Source organism: Physeter macrocephalus, chromosome 12 (assembly GCF_002837175.3).
Source record: "Physeter macrocephalus isolate SW-GA chromosome 12, ASM283717v5, whole genome shotgun sequence".
NCBI lineage: Eukaryota > Metazoa > Chordata > Mammalia > Artiodactyla > Physeteridae > Physeter > Physeter macrocephalus.
In genome coordinates, this window is record NC_041225.1 from 34,532,840 (window position 1) to 34,552,471 (window position 19,632).

Below are 19,632 nucleotides of genomic sequence, written 5' to 3' on the forward strand. Positions count from 1 at the left end.
CAAAAAAAAAAAAAAAAAAAGAAAAATCACTTTATAATTGTAGATACAAGGTAAAGATTTAGGAATGTCTGATTCTGAGTGCCTGGTCTTTTTCATACTCGAAGCTTTGTCTTTCTTCTCGTCCGGAATTAGAGCTTTCTTTTGTTGCCTCAAATGGTTTAAAAAGGTCTGGCACCTCCCCAGGATTAGGTTTTTTGTTGGTTAATCATCAATATAATCTTGAAAATGAAGGTCTCCAGTTGTCCCTCAGGGGCCATTGAGAAACTATTCCTACATGTTCTGTTCCTTAATGGCTCTACTGCTCTAACTAATGTATATGACATGGCCTAGATCAGGCCTCATTAAAAAAAAAAGATGGAGTTCCCAGCTCTTCACTCATATAACCAACTGTGGATCACTGACACGGTGCCTAACTGCAGGCTCCTGCCTGAGAGTCGCCTGCTCTGTGCAGCACCCTCCGTGCTGCTGCGGGGTTGATGAAAGGGGAGGACCTACAGTTTACGCGTGAAATAACGAAGGACACAAGCTAGGGCTGTGGCTTCAAGAAACCACCACCCATTGGGCAAATGCAAAAGAGGAAATCAAGGTATTTTTTAAAAACATGGGTTTAAAGTTTCACCTCACCTAGTTTACTGCCACATTCAGGCATGGCAGGGTGTGTTTTCAAGTCTGATTTGTTGGGGGAGCCTAGAGTCTGTTTTGGGGAAGCGTAGGAAGCTTTCTGGGACTAAGGAAGTGAGCATTCAAGTGCTCAAGATTAGTTCATTATTTTGAAGAGTATGTAAAATTAGGAGGTACTTCCTTGTCTGTTTCTTAAAATTGTCCATTTCTTAGTCCCTAGGGAACAGTACTTAAATTCCAGGTAGGGTTGTGATGCAAAAGTAAGTAGAAGGTAAAGATCTAGAAAACTGTGAGCGCATCCTAGCAGTTTCTGCAGCAATTAGGTGATAACAGCCTTGGCCAGACACAAGAGCCCTCCCTTTGGGGATCAGGGGCATGGACACTGATGGTTATGCCAACAGTAGCCCTTATGTTGGTCACCGGCACGGTGGCAACGTCAGTGCGATATGCCATTTCCCTTTTCTGTCTGTGCTCAGAAGAAGAAGGAGACAAAGGCAGATGCCATGGATTGTCAAAACGACTAGCTTCCAGAGAGCATGGAGCTACTCTCTTGGACTCCTTTAGGCGAGGTAGACCGAACTGGCCTTAACAGGAGAGAAACATGTGGTGGGAAATAAGCTAGAACTTCAGAGAGTACGGTGGGACTACAGGTGGGTGACAGGGGACGCTCACATATTACCTGGAAATTGGGAGGGGTACACTCACTGAGTCAGTGGGTGCGTGTGAGGGCGTTTAGTCAGTGAGAGCCCAAAGCCTCATCCTGTCAACCCCTGAGGGATTGAGAATATGGAGCTGAGCCAGCAGAGTGTAAAATCAAAGGATTCGGCACCAAAAGGTTAATACACGAAGAGAAAAAAATAGATTATTTGAAACCGTCATTCGAATAGACGGGAAGAAAAAAGAAATATTTAAGAGAATTAAGATCCTGTAGAGACACAGAGAATTATTAAGTGAAATCACAGACTCTTTTAAGTGGATAATGTAAGGGATAATTTTACATTAAAAGAAGAAGGATTATCATCACCAAAAGAAGAAATTTTCATTGTAAGAATTCGAACAATTCCAGTGAAACGGCCTACACAACTATAGAAGGGCAATTAGTAAATAAGCTAAACTAAACCACACTGAGAATTCTTTATTTTGCACAGTGAGTCAATCATTAAAAGTTGTTTTGGGTCAGCTGAATCCAGGGCGTGGTTATCCATCCCACCCTGTCTACATTCTTAGGTGAGTGCTGGGAACTGTGGGTGTTCAGCCTGCCAAGTTCAGGAAAAGCTTAGGAGGAGGTGACAATTGTGCTACCATAGAATAGATAGGAGAGGTTATCAAAGGCTAAGACAGGAACTAAAAGATACAGTTTATAACTAGATCTAATTTCTCCATGAGTTCTTCTGCCTTTGAGCTTCCTTAGTTTATCTGGGGCTATTACATAAGCCATGGCTGTTGGACCTGGTTTTCATCAAACCGGATCCACGCATGGGAAGAGGCTACTTCATTTATCAGCTTGTGCTAAGGATACTTTGAAACAGTACCAATGCTTTTTTAACGCACACATTGCTAGTTAATTTTATATATTCTACAAGAGTTATTAAGGGCCTACTCTGTGTACAAGGCTCATCCTTTCACTCAACAATCTACAATTTAGGGATAAGAATGACAGATGGATAGGAAACTGCAATTCAGCTTAATCAGAACTTTCATAAAAAGCATTGCCAAGGGGCTTCCCTGGTGGCGCAGTGGTTGAGATTCCCCCTGCCGATGCAGGGGACACGGGTTCGTGCCCCGGTCCGGGAAGATCCACAATTGTGCTACCATAGAATAGATAGGAGAGGTTATCAAAGGCTAAGACAGGAACTAAAAGATACAGTTTATAACTAGATCTAATTTCTCCATGAGTTCTTCTGCCTTTGAGCTTCCTTAGTTTATCTGGGGCTATTACATAAGCCATGGCTGTTGGACCTGGTTTTCATCAAACCGGATCCACGCATGGGAAGAGGCTACTTCATTTATCAGCTTGTGCTAAGGATACTTTGAAACAGTACCAATGCTTTTTTAACGCACACATTGCTAGTTAATTTTATATATTCTACAAGAGTTATTAAGGGCCTACTCTGTGTACAAGGCTCATCCTTTCACTCAACAATCTACAATTTAGGGATAAGAATGACAGATGGATAGGAAACTGCAATTCAGCTTAATCAGAACTTTCGTAAAAAGCATTGCCAAGTTATGATGAAAACACTGAAAGACAATGAGTCCTATTTGGACATCCAGTAAGAGTTCCTCAAAGAGGTTTCACATCAGCTGTATGATGGAAGACAGCAACACTGACAGCTGAGAAACAGAGCAGAATGTTGGAAATGCTTAACTGGAAGTACTGATGGGAAGTATTATTCTCCACTTTGCAAAACTGGAAACATTCCCTGACAAAGTTACCTTCAGCACGCTGTCAGCCTGCTCAAAGCCAGACCCCCCTCCAGTCAGGTCAAAGGGGAGACAGGAGGGAAAGAGTAGATAAACACCCACAATTAGAAAAAAAACAAGCCCTTTACTTCTGGGGGGGGGGGTACATTTATTTAGAGCTGAAAGTGGAAAACCAGGGATCATAGCTTTACTAATAAGCCTAGTATAGGCTGCTGACTTGTCTCTCTTTGTTTTAAGCCAAAACCATAAAAATTCTACCCAGTGTAAACAGAAATTGAAGTAAGCTTGATCTTGAAAGGATTTTTTTAATGGATTTTTTTCAACTCCATTTATTTAAATGAAACTTGAGAATCTTTTCTGAAGAATCAGCTGCGCTGGCTCTAAAAAGCAGAGGCCACAAGCTCAGTGGAACAAGCTCTGACTTTCAGGGCATTTCCAAGTGACCCTTCTCGTCTACTATGTCGAAAGTCTGGACCTGTTCTCAAAATAAGAGGAGAAGCAAAGAATTGCACTGCAATTCTCAAAGGGCTAAAAGAGATTCCATTTTAAAAATAACATTTGTGTTAAATGTTACCTGTGTGTGCTTCATGCATTTTTGTTTAATGGCCATTTGCTGTCCACTTGATTACAGAAGTGTGGTTGCATGTGAACAGGAAAGGAAACCTTATTTGTGCCACAAGACGTTCAGTCAGTATCCACTTTGTTGTGTCAGAGCAACACTTGCAATCCTCCTAAATATGAAGCACCAAGTAATCTGGGTGCTTATCCTCACATTCGGAGGAAGACTGAACATGCGTGATTGGTCTAGAACTGCAACAAACTGAAATTTGTGCTATAAAATGAACTTACCGATAATAAGTGAGTTTAATAAAATAGTTATTCTGAAGCACTCGGGGGTTCCTGGAGCATTGCTGATAAATGCAACAGCAAGAAATTTTTTTATTTTTTATTGGATTATAGTTGCTTTACAGTGTTGTGTTAGTTTCTGCCGTACAGCAAAGTGAACCAGCTATACGTATACATACATCCCCTCTTTTTTGAATTTCCTTCTCCTTTAGGTCACCACAGAGCACTGAGTGCTATGTAGTAGGTTCTCATTAGTTATCTGTTTTATACATAGTAGTGTATACATGTCAATGCCAATCTCCCAATTCATCCTACCACCCCCTCCTTCCCCGCCTGGTATCCATATGTCCATTCTCTACGTCTGTGTCTTTATTTCTGCTTTGCAAATAAGTTCATCTCTATCATTTTTTTCCAGATTCCACATAGAAGTGATATCATACGATAGAGCAAGAAATTTTGAAATGTTGCCCAAGGCATGGGACTACAATAATTTTTCAAGAACCTCAATATCCATAAACATTAAAGATCCCGTAGAACAACCTGGACCCCTTAGAACAGACTTGATCTGCGTAAGGTTGGATTTCAGTGCACACATCTCTACTTATTAGCCTGGATGCTTTGGACTATTTATTAACCTGTACAAGTATCAATTTCTTAAATTGTAAAAGACACATAAGATGCATTGGAGGATTCTTATGAGGACTACAAACCATATGAGTTGCTACCATGTTCCTGATCCTGCCAACGGTTGTCAATATCACATTTCCCTTATTACCCAAACTATATAGCTCCATCTTGCCAAATTAGCAGAAACTCTAGTACTTTTGCCAGGGCTAACTGCTGTCAGTATTCTTAAGCATCCTTATATTTGCTTATACTTGTCTACACATCAGAAATTCTTGTTGCTTCTGTGTTGCCACCTGCCAAAAATGCAGAAACTCTGAGATAACCCTTAAGAATGGACTCAGTAACCAGATTGTCTGATACCGGAAGGTCCCATCATTTAGTCTCAAGTGAAACTCAGCTTCTGCCTGACTAAGAGTGGTGGGACGCCAGTGCCAGGGATCCCCGGCTGAAGCCCAGGTGGTTTGCAGCTACACAGTCTCTACTGAGCTGCTCACTTTCACCTGGTACCACTCAGATTATTTACTCAGGGTCTGTCAATTCTCAACATTCTACCACAACTAAACTGCCAAGGCCCGATCTTAGAATATGTTTTATAATAGCAGCATTTCTCCCTAGCGAACCACTAATACGCTTTCTGTGTCTATAGATTTGCCTAGTCTCAATATTTCATATTAGTAACACTGTACAATACGTGGTCCTTTGCAAACTAGCTTCTCTTTTTATTAAAATATAATTGGCATATTACATTATATTAGTTCCAAGTGTATGATATAATGATTCGATATTTGTATACATTGTGAAATGATCTCCACTATAAGTCTAGTTACACCTGTCACCATACAAAATTACAATTCTTTTCTTGTGATAAGAACTTTTAAAATTTACTTTGTTAGTAACTTTCAAATTTTCAATAAAATATTATAGACTCTAGTCACCATACTATGCATTATATCCTCATGAATTATTTATTTTATAACTAGAAGTTTGTACCTCTTGATTCCCTTCACCAGTTTCACTCACCTCCCCAAACCCCCTCCCCTCTGGCAACCATCAATCTGTTCTCTGTATCTATGAGTTTTATTTTGTTTGCTTGCTTTGTTTTAGATTCCACATATAAGTGAAATCATATGGTATTTGTCTTTCCCTGCCTGACTTATTTCACTAAGCATAATATTCTCAAGGTACATCCATGTCACAAATGGCAAGATTTCATTCCTTTTTATGGCTCAGTAGTATTCCCTTGTGTGTGTGTGTGTGTGTGTGTGTGTATAAATATATATATGTACATATATATAGGTATATCCATTCATCCATTGGTGGACATGACTAGCTTCTTTTAGTAATTTGGGTAAATGTTTTCAAGGATCATCCATATTGTAGCATCACTTACCTAGTTCCTCTAGTTGGCCTTATATTTAATATGATAGTCTAGCCATAAGGCCTAACACTGTCCAGACACACACTTACTAAAGTGTATCTTTATCTTTCTGTATGGTCAGAGAGGCCATATGAATAATATGGTAAAGCCTTAACTGAAGTTTAGGGATTATACATTTGGAAATTTGGGTTCTAACCCTTGATCTGCCTTTAACAGACAGTACGTCCCAGCTTATTCCATTTTCCATCTCTGGACCTCAATTTTCTAATCTACGAAGTAGAGCAAATTTAATAACATTGGTAGTTTCCAACACATTTTTTAAATTAGTGGAATCTCTCTCTCTCTCTCTCTCTCTCTCTCTCTATATATATATATATATATATCTATATCCCTCTCTCTCTTTTGGTCAAGCAGAACTTCTTTTGTCCCCTAACATATAAAACCTATGAGAATTGAACTGTTCTGGTTGAGGGCTATACTATTTATCAATATACTGCCTTTCAGCTCCAAATATGTCCTTCATTACCTGCTCTGTGATAATGGGGCTGGACCCTGTAAGCATCCCACTTTAGCATCAAACATGGCATTCCAATTTTTCAGTAGAGAGTGAGTGCTGAAGAGACATTGCAGGAGGAAGGGATTTCTTTTTCTGGTTAAGGTAACTTTTAATTTATTCTTCTTGTTCTTTTCGTGGAAGCCACTGACATATCTGGGGAGATGCAGTGATGTTTACCCCAATTAAGTTTTACCCACACCTTCATGGACTTCACGTTAAACTTCAGAAGCTTATGGGTAAATTGCCAGTGAATCTCACAGGTACTCCAGCTGTTGGCTTCCCACACTGGGCTTGCTTGCATCCCAGAGGGCTCTCTCCTGCTTGCCATGCCCAGCTGCAATTCTTGGCTTCCCACACACCTGCGACATGGAAGGGCGTTTCCTGCATGCCACTGCAAGCTGTGGTTTCCTGCCCACCAGCCTTGATTCAGCAGCAGTGGACCAGCTCTGGCCCAGGACAACCAAGTGACTTCTCCATAAGTTTTAACCACAGCTTCTCCAACAAGGTCTAAATCCCACGCTTGGCGAGGGCTCCCCACTTCCAAGTTAATTTTTTTCCTTGCATATTCTTCCTCAAATCTAGGTTATTTAGAGTTCTCTTTACCATTTAAAATGAATCTGTTGTTTCTAAATAATAATTCTTGATGTTAAACATTCCCTGTTCAAATTATTGTGTGGTGTCTATTCCCTGACTATACTCTGTCTGAAACAAAGTTAACATGGGGCAGGGGACTGGAATTTTGTCATTTAATTACTTCTTATTTATGAGAATAATATGAAGGCTCAAGAGAAATATACGTTTTGAAAACCACTGGACTGAGTAATTTTCTACCCTGACATTGTCGAGTGTATCATGATAGCAAATATAGTAAACTCGAGTTGACAAAGGTTTTCCCAGGCAGAGACTGATGGGATCCACGACCTCTTCACAAATTCTGTTTTGGTCAAGCAGAACTTCTTTTGTCCCCTAACATATAAAACCTATGAGAATTGAACTGTTCTGGTTGAGGGCTATACTATTTATCAATATACTGCCTTTCAGCTCCAAATATGTCCTTCATTACCTGCTCTGTGATAATGGGGCTGGACCCTGTAAGCATCCCACTTTAGCATCAAACATGGCATTCCAATTTTTCAGTAGAGAGTGAGTGCTGAAGAGACATTGCAGGAGGAAGGGATTTCTTTTTCTGGTTAAGGTAACTTTTAATTTATTCTTCTTGTTCTTTTCGTGGAAGCCACTGACATATCTGGGGAGATGCAGTGATGTTTACCCCAATTAAGTTTTACCCACACCTTCATGGACTTCACGTTAAACTTCAGAAGCTTATGGGTAAATTGCCAGTGAATCTCACAGGTACTCCAGCTGTTGGCTTCCCACACTGGGCTTGCTTGCATCCCAGAGGGCTCTCTCCTGCTTGCCATGCCCAGCTGCAATTCTTGGCTTCCCACACACCTGCGACATGGAAGGGCGTTTCCTGCATGCCACTGCAAGCTGTGGTTTCCTGCCCACCAGCCTTGATTCAGCAGCAGTGGACCAGCTCTGGCCCAGGACAACCAAGTGACTTCTCCATAAGGAGTTTTAACCACAGCTTCTCCAACAAGGTCTAAATCCCACGCTTGGCGAGGGCTCCCCACTTCCAAGTTAATTTTTTTCCTTGCATATTCTTCCTCAAATCTAGGTTATTTAGAGTTCTCTTTACCATTTAAAATGAATCTGTTGTTTCTAAATAATAATTCTTGATGTTAAACATTCCCTGTTCAAATTATTGTGTGGTGTCTATTCCCTGACTATACTCTGTCTGAAACAAAGTTAACATGGGGCAGGGGACTGGAATTTTGTCATTTAATTACTTCTTATTTATGAGAATAATATGAAGGCTCAAGAGAAATATACGTTTTGAAAACCACTGGACTGAGTAATTTTCTACCCTGACATTGTCGAGTGTATCATGATAGCAAATATAGTAAACTCGAGTTGACAAAGGTTTTCCCAGGCAGAGACTGATGGGATCCACGACCTCTTCACAAATTCTGTTCTGTAGCAGAAGGTCCACTCAATTTCAAATGAGGAGATTTTGGTTTACAACTTGGATTCACTACTAAGAGACATACTTATCAAAATATGGAATCTATGTTAGTCTTAGTATCCTCTTATATAATTTGGGATCTGTAACTTCACCCTGTGAATTTCACAGGATTGTTATGAGAATCATTATGATAACATACGTGATATTTGTTTGTATACCATGATCATCAAGTATAGTAGTAGTTGTGAGAGCTCTTGCTTTTGTTATCACAATATTCCTTATTTCTCAGAAACTGAGGCCTAGAAAGAATTAGAAATTTACCTAAGATAGCAGCACTGGTAAGACCCATCTTTGTGTTTCTCCCGTGTAATATGCTTTCCTTGTAACATAATACATTTAGATGACATATAGGAAAACCATCCCAGAAGGAGCTACTATACAAACTATCACGTTTTAAATTAGTATTCACAAAGCAGTTTAATTTGAAAATATGTAGAAATTAATTATGTATAATTTATTTAAAATTTATATTTAATAATTATTTATAATTTTTAATGACGATTTCTGATATTCTAATTTTTCACCAGAAGAGGCCACTATGGTCCAACTTAACGGATTTATTGTCACACTGAATAATTCTATTTGGTTGAGAAAACTGACAGGCACTTCAAAAGGCAATGATCACAAATGTCTTTCTTTTCTCTCTACCCTCCTTTCAAAAAGCGGCCACCTTGCTAACACATATATATGGAATCTAAAAAAAAAAGGTTCTGAAGAACTTAGGGGCAGGACAGGAATAAAGACGCAGACGTAGAGAATGGACTTGAGGACACGGGGAGGGGGAAGGGTAAGCTGGGACGAAGTGAGAGAGTGGCATGGACTAATATATACTACCAAATGTAAAATAGATAGCTAGTGGGAAGCAGCCACATAGCACAGGGAGATCAGCTCGGTGCTTTGTGACCACCTAGAGGGGTAGGATAGGGAGGGTGGGAGGGAGACGCAAGAGGGAGGAGCTATGAGGATATATGTATATGTATAGCTGATTCACTTTGTTATACAGCAGAAACTAACACACCATTGTAAAGCAATTATGCTCCAATAAAGATGTTAAAAAAAAAAAAAAGCGGCCACCTCTTCCATCCGAGCATAGTGTTTGTACAGTACTCTTCCTTCTGATTCCTTGGAAGAAACCAAGATTTTAGAGATAGACATAGATTTAAGTCTTGGTTCTAGCACAGAGACAAACTGTTTAACCCCGGGAAATAACTTAAATTTGTTCACTTCCACAAAAAGAAAATGACAGTATCTAACTTGTTTGCTGTTTTTAAAGATTAAATGAGCTATTGCCATTAGAATACTTATGCCTCTTTTTTTTTTTTTTTTTGTGGTACGCGGGCCTCTCACTGCTGTGGCCTCTCCCGCCGCGGAGCACAGGCTCCGGATGCACAGGCTCAGCGGCCATGGTTCACGGACCCAGCCGCTCCGCGGCATGTGGGATCTTCCCGGACCGGGGCACGAACCCGTGTCCCCTGCATCGGCAGGCGGACTCTCAACCACTGCGCCACCAGGGAAGCCCTAGAATACTTAAAATAGCACCTGTAACATAGAAGAAGCACACCTCTTAGTGTGCTTAGTTCCTAGACCTCTAGAATCTCTGATGCACTGTTGCTCATACCTGTTTTGTTGGGTTTTTTTTTTTGTCACCAACTATGCTTTAAAGAATCCTAAAATGGTTTATGCACATTTACCTAAAACTGGATGGAAGGCTAAATTCAAGGCTGTTTACAAGGTTAATATGAGACATATGAATAGTAACTGGAAAGGGGAGATTATGGATTTATCCATTTTCTTCTCTTTAAATTATAATTGTAATTAAATTCTTACCTTTATATTTTTAAAATAACATATACTAACTTTTAATTATAAAATATTAAATTAACAATTCATCTTTCCTTAGATATCTCTTCTACTTCTATAATCATTTAGCAAATGGGTGATGTGAAACTGAAAACTAAAATACTCAAAGCGATGGTCATTTTGTTGCCAACCAACTTGGACTCAGGCCATCCTTTTGAGTTGGGGCTATGGAGTTTTGCCTTCTTTTATACCACAAGAAAATGGTAACAGAATATGATTAAAATGGACAGAGAGTTATTCAGTGCACGAGACGTTAAGATGGAGAAAACCCTTGAAGAGAATGATCAGGAACATATTTTTCTTTTCTGATCATTGTATTTTGTAGAACACAGCATGATTAAACTTTTAAAAATCTCAAACACAAAATTTAAGATTTTGATTGTGTTTGGGAAGGGAGGCTGTAAGTGGATGAACTAGGAAAGGCAGATAAAGGAAGGTGAAAGTTCTTGATACTACTGTAATTTGTAATTTAAAACAGTATGTTCATAGTTAAATGGTGAGTTCCTTTAACTATTTTAAATAAAAAATAAATGCATAAATGTATACAAATTTATATATTTGTATTTATTCTCATGCATATATCAATTCTCATATAATTATAATTTTATTAATTTTAACAAAGTACCTGAAAAACTCATATCTGGAACATGAACAATATTTATCAATATCAAAGGTAAACTACATGAGAGCCATTAGTGTATTTTCCAATCTCTGAGTGATTTTTTTTGAGAGTTTTCAGCATATATCTTCATTTCATATACTGTTGCCATTTAATTGGATTTTTTCTTGACTATATTCCCCATACTATACATTTCATACCCATGACGCATTTATTTTGCCACTAGAAGTTTGCACCTCTTAGTCTCCCTCACCTATTTCTCTCCTCCCCCTACTCCCTTCCTTACTGACAAACACCTGTTTGTTCTCTGTATCTGTAACTCTGTTTATATTTGTTTTATTAACAGAGATCCCATATATTATAAAATTCCTCTGAATTGAGTTAAAGAATTATTATTATTATTGTCATTATCAATAGTGCACAGTTAAAATGACGTATATTTCAAAACTTGATAATTATGTAAGTTAAGTGGAAATATATCGTTAGTGAAATAAAACCTTATTGAAAATTTTATTTAATATAAAAAGGCATATAGCAAAAACTAATCATCTGACAACTATCATATTATCTTTTTTGGAGGTAGAAAAAGTGATCATATTTAAAAGTAAATAAGATGAGGATTAATTATGATAGGAATAACAGTTTTATGGTATGAGTTGACAAATTGTTTATGACTACCTTGTTGAATAATACACAGTGAATGTGAAAATAATAACACATAAAATTTATCCTTGGGTATTATCTGATATAATATACAAATGTGGTAGTCCCAGGGAACATTCTGGTTACATTTTTAAAATCCTCATGATTAAAATATTCCTGCTTTGTCAGTTCATAGGAATAATCTTTTCAAATAACGACTGGTCCAAGGGCTGAATCTTAAGAATAGCTGGACAACCCAATCAAAAAATGGGCAAAAACTTAAATAGACATTTCTCCAAAGAAGACATACAGATGGCTAACAGGCACATGGAAAGATGCTCAACATCGCTAATTATTAGAGAAATGCAAATCAAAGCTACAGTGAGGTACCATCTCACACTGGTCAGAATGGCCATCATTAAAACATATCTACAAATAAAAAATGTTGGAGAGGGTGTGGAGAAAAAGGAACCCTCCTACACTGTTGGTGGGAATGTAAATTGGTGCAGCCAGTATGGAAAACAGTATGGGTATTCCTCAAAGAATGAAAAATAGAGTTGCCATATGATCCAGCAATCCTACTCCTGGACATATAGCCAGACAAAACTATAATTCAAAATGAAACATGCACCCTTATGTTCACAGCAGCACTATCCACAATAGCCAAGACATGGAAACAACCTAAATGTCCATCAACAGATGAATGGATAAAGAAGATGTGGTATATATATACAATGGAATACTACTCAGACATAAAAAATGAATGAAATCATACCATTTGCAGCAACCATGGATAGACCTAGAGATTATCACACTAAGTGAAGTAAGCTAGATAGAGAAAGACAAATAACATATGATATCACTTATATCACTTATGTGGAATCTAAAATATGACACAAATGAACACATCTACAAAACAGAAACAGACTCACAGACATAGAGAACAGACTTATGGTTGCCAAGGGGATTAGCAGATGCAAATTAGTATATATATGATGAATAAACAACAAGGTCCTACTGTATAGCACAGGGAACTCTATACAATATCCTGTGATAAACCGTAATGGAAAAGAATATGAAGAAGAATATATATTATATTTATAATTGAATAACACTGTTGTATAGAAGAAATTAACACAACATTGTAAATCAACTATACTTCGATAAAATAAATTTTTAAAAAAGAATAGCTGGAAAGAACTTCTTAGGTGTAAATTAATGAAAAAATACTGTTTTAATGTTAAATATTTCTTAAAAGGTTTCTTTTTGTTTGTTTTCAGGAGTCTCTCCTTCAAAAGGACTCTTTTCTTTGAAAAAAAAGCTCAAAAGTTGGAGTAGAAGAAAAACATAAATGAACACTATTAGTATTTCTACACCAGGCTACCATATATCTGAATTCAGAAATGTGAAGACACATTTCTATTACTGAGCTTTCTATCCCCCATTCCATTCCATCCCCAAACATAGAGGTTTATAAGACCTTTCACATCCTAGGCAAATCACCGTATTAAAACTTATAGTAGATAAGGCATATGGATTTCTTTTATAAAGAAGAGAAAGGACTATTTATGAATTCAAGATATTTACAGGCAAATCTATTATAAGAGATTTTACCAATGAAAAAGATCTGGAAAATGATCTCCTCTGGACCAATGTTCTCAAATGAAGACCCTTCCTTTAACACACCCTGATCACAGGTGAATATTCAAGACAAGTACAAAACAGAAAAATAATGTAATATTTGCAAGGGAGATAACAACAGTGGATTGAATGTTTTAAATTCATTCTGTAGCTATGAAATTAGAACTAAGATTTCTAGATCAGGATGGCATTAAACACTGTCTAAATTTGATCTGTAATAGTTGCCTCCTTTGAATATGTCACTCTTTATACCAATGGGCACTTTTCTTCATGTGAGGCAGGAAGGATAATATGCTGATGAGGCAGAGAGGTCTGAAAACTATGTTCCTATGACACTCTCCCCACATTCTGGAAACCAATGCTCTGCCGATCTTAATACTGGAATACAGATCTGAAAAGCTCCCTGACCTCCGAAATCCACGGTACAATGCAGACAGACATGCAAGCAGATGGTAACTACCCACTGTTGTCTGTGGCTACGTGTGCTACAAAGTGTGGCATTACAAGTCTCAAAGGAAGCACAGAGCGAACATCTCCTTGGTATTTCTGGAGTATTGGGGGAGTCTGCATTATCACAAACTCCATTTGCTTTGAACTATATATTTCTCAAGAGAGTATAAAAATCCAAAATCAGGAAATCTTGCTACAATGCTTTCTTTGATAAAGCAGTATCTCAATATTATTAACAGCATGATAACACATAATTATAACATAATAATATAACAGCATATTTCTTTGCTACCTATGGCTCCATATTCTTCATGGAGCTTTAAGCTGTGCTCAAATTGAATATTCCTTTTGAATAATTGGTGGCTCTCTTGAGGCCAACAGAGTGAATGGTTTTAAGCTTGACTCGCGCTGAAAAACACACTTAGTCCAACAGATGGCACTGTGCTATAAATCTGTTGTTATAACATTGAAATTTAAAAAAAATGCATAATCAGTCATTTTTTTCCCCTCAAGCAGACTTTATGAAGCTTTAATCAATTCAGATAAGCTAATAAAATGCCTGAGAAATGAATCCCAATGTTATTTAAATTATGGCTGTTTATTAGTAAACAGAAGAAATTTATGGGGCCACTATTGGAGCATACTAAAGGCAAGCTGATCAAAATAGATTTGACCCCTGATGAATTTTAGGGATATTTTTGATGCGAAGAATAAAGTTTGGATGTGTTATTGTTTGCAGAATGAATTCCACTATTATTTTTCTTTCAAAGGAATCAATTTTGACAATCCCCACGTTGAAATCAAGTCGTCTATGCAGCAACTTCTTTTGTAAAATTTTAAAATCTTGCCAGCCCTTGTCTGAGACACTGGTCTCTTTGTCAGAAGAATGTCTGCCTGCCACAATGAACTAACATTTATTTTTGTTCTAAATTAGAAAAACAATAGGACTGAATTAGCTTGACATGACATTTAGCTGAACACCACCAGGGATGTTTTCATTGGTGAGGATAAAGAAATAGAAGGAGAGATGGTTCCCAAAAATGAAGTGTGTGCTGCAATCAGCAAGGGGCTGATTGAGGGGAGGCTGGTTGGAGACCAGGGGAATGTTTGGATAACAAGAGTCTGAGAACATGTATAAAATATTTTTACAGAGCATTCACAGGCACTGTTTCATTTTGTTCTCAGCAATATTTTAAGGATGAAATTAGCAACTAAAGGAGAGTGAAGTATTGTCACATTCTGATGAAACTGAGTGACGGAAGTTGGCCTTGCGTTAATTCATGGCCCCGTGTGAGAGTACTTGAGACAAGGAAAAATACCATTTTGTTGTTTTTCATTCTGATGACCTGTCAGTGATTAAAAAAAAAAAAAGAGAGAGAGAGAAAAGCTTTACTTTAAGAAGTCTGCTTCTATTCGGATTCAGTTTTTGGCACTGTGGGATGACATAGGGTTAGAAGTTATATTCTTGTAAATGAAGATTGTCTTACCCATCCCCTTCTATGCCTTAGAAGACAATGTGATATAGTAGGAAAGACACAAAGCCGGGAGTTAGGAAACCTGGATCCTGCCACTTTATCTCTCTGGGCCTGTATTTTCTCATTTATACAATAATAGGGTAGAAACAGTTATTTCTAGAGTCCTATTAACACGAAAACTCTATTATTATTTCGTTTTTCTAAAGCTGAGCATAACAAATGATGCAAAATTTAATGATTTCATTACCACAAATGGTAAATTAAAAGGTTGAATTACTCACTGGTAAGTGTGTGAACATAGTAGTGAATTTCCAGGTTTTCCTGACATCATTAATAGTTTTGGAAATCAATTCAATAGAAGGAATAATTCAACTTCATTCTAAGAGAGCTTGGCTTTGTTCCCTTTCTCCCGCCTTCCCTCCCTTCCTTCTTTCATTCTTCCCACATATATTTATTGAGCAATTACTGTCTGTTAAGTACTATACAGGGTACTGGCGACAAAGCAGTTGTAAATCAAATTTTGACACTGCTTTTTAGAGCTTACAGTTTAGGAGACAATCAAGTTCACCAACAATTAGAACATAGAAAAATAGTGCTAAGGAGGGTGGAAATACAGACCAACACACGGGGCTGCATCCACCCAGTTCAAAAGCAGAGCCCTCCTCTCTGTTCATCAATTTATTTATTTGCATCTTACCCTTCCCAGGTTTGACAATGGCACCTCCACGGTCTCAAAGACTCTTGTGCCCAGGGGAAAATCTCTAGATACTATCTGTGTTAGTTTCCTAGAATTCCATAACAAAATATCACAAACTGGATGGCTTAAACAACAGAAATTTATTCTTTTACAGTCACGGAGGCTAAATGTTTAAAATTGAGGTTTTGGCAAGGTCATGCTGCCTCCAAAGGCTCTAGGGAAGGGTCCTTCTTTGCCTCCTCTAGCTTCCAGTGGTTACTGGCAATCATTGGAGTTCTTGGCTTGTGGGAACATAGCTCCAACCTCTGCCTCTGTCTTTATGTGATCTTCCCCATGTCTCCTCTATGTCTTCAAATCTCTGTTTTTAGAAGAGCACCAATCATTGAATTCAGGGCCCATCATAGGACCTCATCTTAAATTGATTACATCAGCAAATGTCCTATTTCCAAATAGGTCACATTCACATTTTCCAGGTGGACATAAATTTTTGGAGGACTCTGTTCAACCCAGTACAAGCCTTAGTAGCCTAAGGGAAAAGGAGATACAAAGGAAGGAAGGAAGCAGAAGTAGAGGCTTTAAAGACATATATATTTTTAATGATTATGCATATTATAGGTGTTTACTAGGAGAAAATGGAACATGGTTTAATAAAACATATGCTTATGCATTTATAATGAATGGTGTTTCCATTTAAATGCTTATAGTACACCGTCAGTTCACAGCTAGGGGGATTCTGTGCTGATCACAGGCATCTGTAATCCTGGACCAGGCTGGAATCTCACGAGGGTCAGTAGCTCCATCTTCATTGCCCACAAGGCCGAGTAGAGTGTCCTTTTCATTCCCCTGCTATCCTTCAGAGAAAATACTAATGAGGTGGTTAAAAGAGAAGCGCCACAGGAAAATGCAAAATGCAAAGTCTGAACAATCATAGAGCAGAATAATTAGCCTCCAAATCGTTGAGAATGTGAAGAATTCTTGACAACATAATGATTCCACCAAATATCCTTCCAATTTTCTTCAATTCAAAATCAACCTCAAATTTACCTGTATTATTATTAGAGGTGGCATATTTAATATGAGGGACTTAAGGACAACATAAAATCCTTTTATGATGGATGTGTTGCTAAGCCCTCAAGTCACACATCAAACTTCTTAAGATGCAGTTTATGTTCTTTTCAGTTTTTTTCAGTTCTTGGAGAATTTTCATTAAGGGAGAATTTGCTTCTGTAAAATGCAAGTAAACTAATGCTCTGAAATTTTAGGCTTTTACCCTTCATGGGTCAGACCCCAGCTGAAGACCAAGTATGGTCTTCATTCCACGGTTTCTTTCCGTTCCTTTTTCTTTTCTTTTCTTTTTTCTTTTTGCCTTCAGGGACTAGAAGTGGTTATATATTGAAAGCTGAAAGTTCCTCAGTGTGTCAACCTGTCCTAAAAGACTATATAGAGAGAATTCAAGCTTTGCATCCAAAAAGATAAATAAAGAGCATATGCTAACTATGTAAGGTGCTTGATTGTGGTAATCATTTTACAATGTATAGATGTATAAAAACATCGAGTTATAAACCTTAAAATATACAATTTTTTATTCACCAATTATACCTCAACAAAGCTAAAAAAAAGATAAAGCACATTCCGTAAGTTCAAAAGGAGTTACTAGAATCATGTGCTTAGGTCCTCAAGCAACCTAAGGGAGGAGGGAGGAGGAGGTTAAAAATAAATAAGCAGGCTTGTCCAAGATCCCTCAGAGTTTGGGGCATACTTGAGAGTGGGACAGGAGCTTCTTACCAGCACGTGTGGAACTGGACCTTTGGGTGAATTTTATAAACTTCTCAGTTTGTCAATTCAAAAAGGTGCCTTCTGGGTACAGAAGCTCCACATACAGTACCCCTTCCTCTTTTTTTTTTTTTTTTTAACATCTTTATTGGAGTATAATTGCTTTACAATGGTGTGTCAGTGTCTGCTTTACAACAAAGTGAATCAGTTATACATATACATATGTTCCCATATCTCTTCCCTCTTGCGTCTCCCTCCCTCCCACCCTCCCTATCCCACCCCTCTAGGTGGTCACAAACCACCTAGCTGATCTCCCTGTGCCATGAGGCTGCATGAAGCTATTATTGATAAGGAATTTAACTTCTACTCAGGGGAGAAGAAAGAAAATGGAACCTTGGCCTTGCATTCAAATCCCCTGGAGAGTCCAGACCATAGGCTAGACCTATTAAATTGAAATCTGTGAGTGAAGGTCCCAGCAATCAGCATTTTTATAAAGCTTCCTTAGTGATTTCATTGTACAGCCAAGTTTGAGAAACACTGGTCTAGACTAAAAGAATTACAGAATGTCAAAGAAAGCAAGATATTTTCCCTTCCAGCCGAGATACTTGGAATCATTTGTATTTACTTTCTCTTCTTCACTTCCCATTTATACTTCAATACGAAGAAATGGTTCTGGCAAAAGTAACCTGCTGTTTCCTCCACATTGCTAAAGAATCTAAGCGTTGCTCAGATACAGCTGGATTTATAAGGTTGATTATGTCCTTATTAAGTTATTTTCATGATTATAAAAGTAATAAGCACTAAATGTAGAAAACTGGAAAGCCCAGAATATATAAAAATTCATTTATCACACAATGACCTAGACATAAGGATTGTTAGGTTTTTTGCTGTATTTCTTTCAGGTTTCCTTTTACACACACACACACACACACACACACACACACACACACACACAAAACTGGACAGCTACATGTAAAAGTATGAAATTAGAACACTCCCTAACACCATACACAAAGGTAAACTCAAAATGGGTTAAAGACCCTTCCTCTTGTTTACACAGTCTGAGCAGAGCTGCATTCCATCCTTCACCCCTTTAGCTGGGCAGCCTCTGAAGCTGTAAGTCACACACCCATAGGGGGCAGACCTGGGCCCGAGCTCTAGGACAGACTTCCTTCAGTCACCCTTCACTTTCCTTAGCTTTGATTACTAATCCTCATTTGCTGTGATGCCCATATCCTTGGTAGAGGAAAGACATTTTAGAAATTGGAGAAATGACAGTTTTATATTTATCAAGAATCAGAAGGCACATGGTTATCTAGCAAGTGTCAAGTATCTAGAAGGTTCTGGGCACAGGGAGCCAGTGAACCCAGTGGTTATTAGCGGGACTGGCTGCGTCTGGATTCTGACTGGCTCCACCCATTCTAGCTACAAGACTTTAGACAAGTTATGTGAAAAGTTATTTCCTCTTCAGAAAAGCTGATTTTAGTACCTAAAACATGATTATATGGATTAAAAGGATTAATCCATACAAAGATTATTTTTAAAAAATGAAAAAAATGTGTTTGGCACATACGAAGTGCTAAAAGTAAATATTTAATGAGCTAAATGTAGAAGCAATAATACTTAGACACTGATCATGAAGAATTTATCATCTCATGAATTTTCCTTTAAATGTTTTGGAAACAATTATTGAATAATCCTCAAGGATTAGTAACTGATTTTACTAATAATATAGAGAAAACCAATAAGGCAATGTTTGTCTAATGGCTCTTCCTTCATTCATAAACACACAATTATACGTCTTAAATCTAATTGTGGGTTGAATATATTTGATGCTCAAGGTAAGAAAAGTACTTTAATTCCAATGGGAGTAAACTAATATTTCATCTGCCTCCACTTGTGTGGGGGGGGGGGGGGAACGGGGGCACGCATGTGTT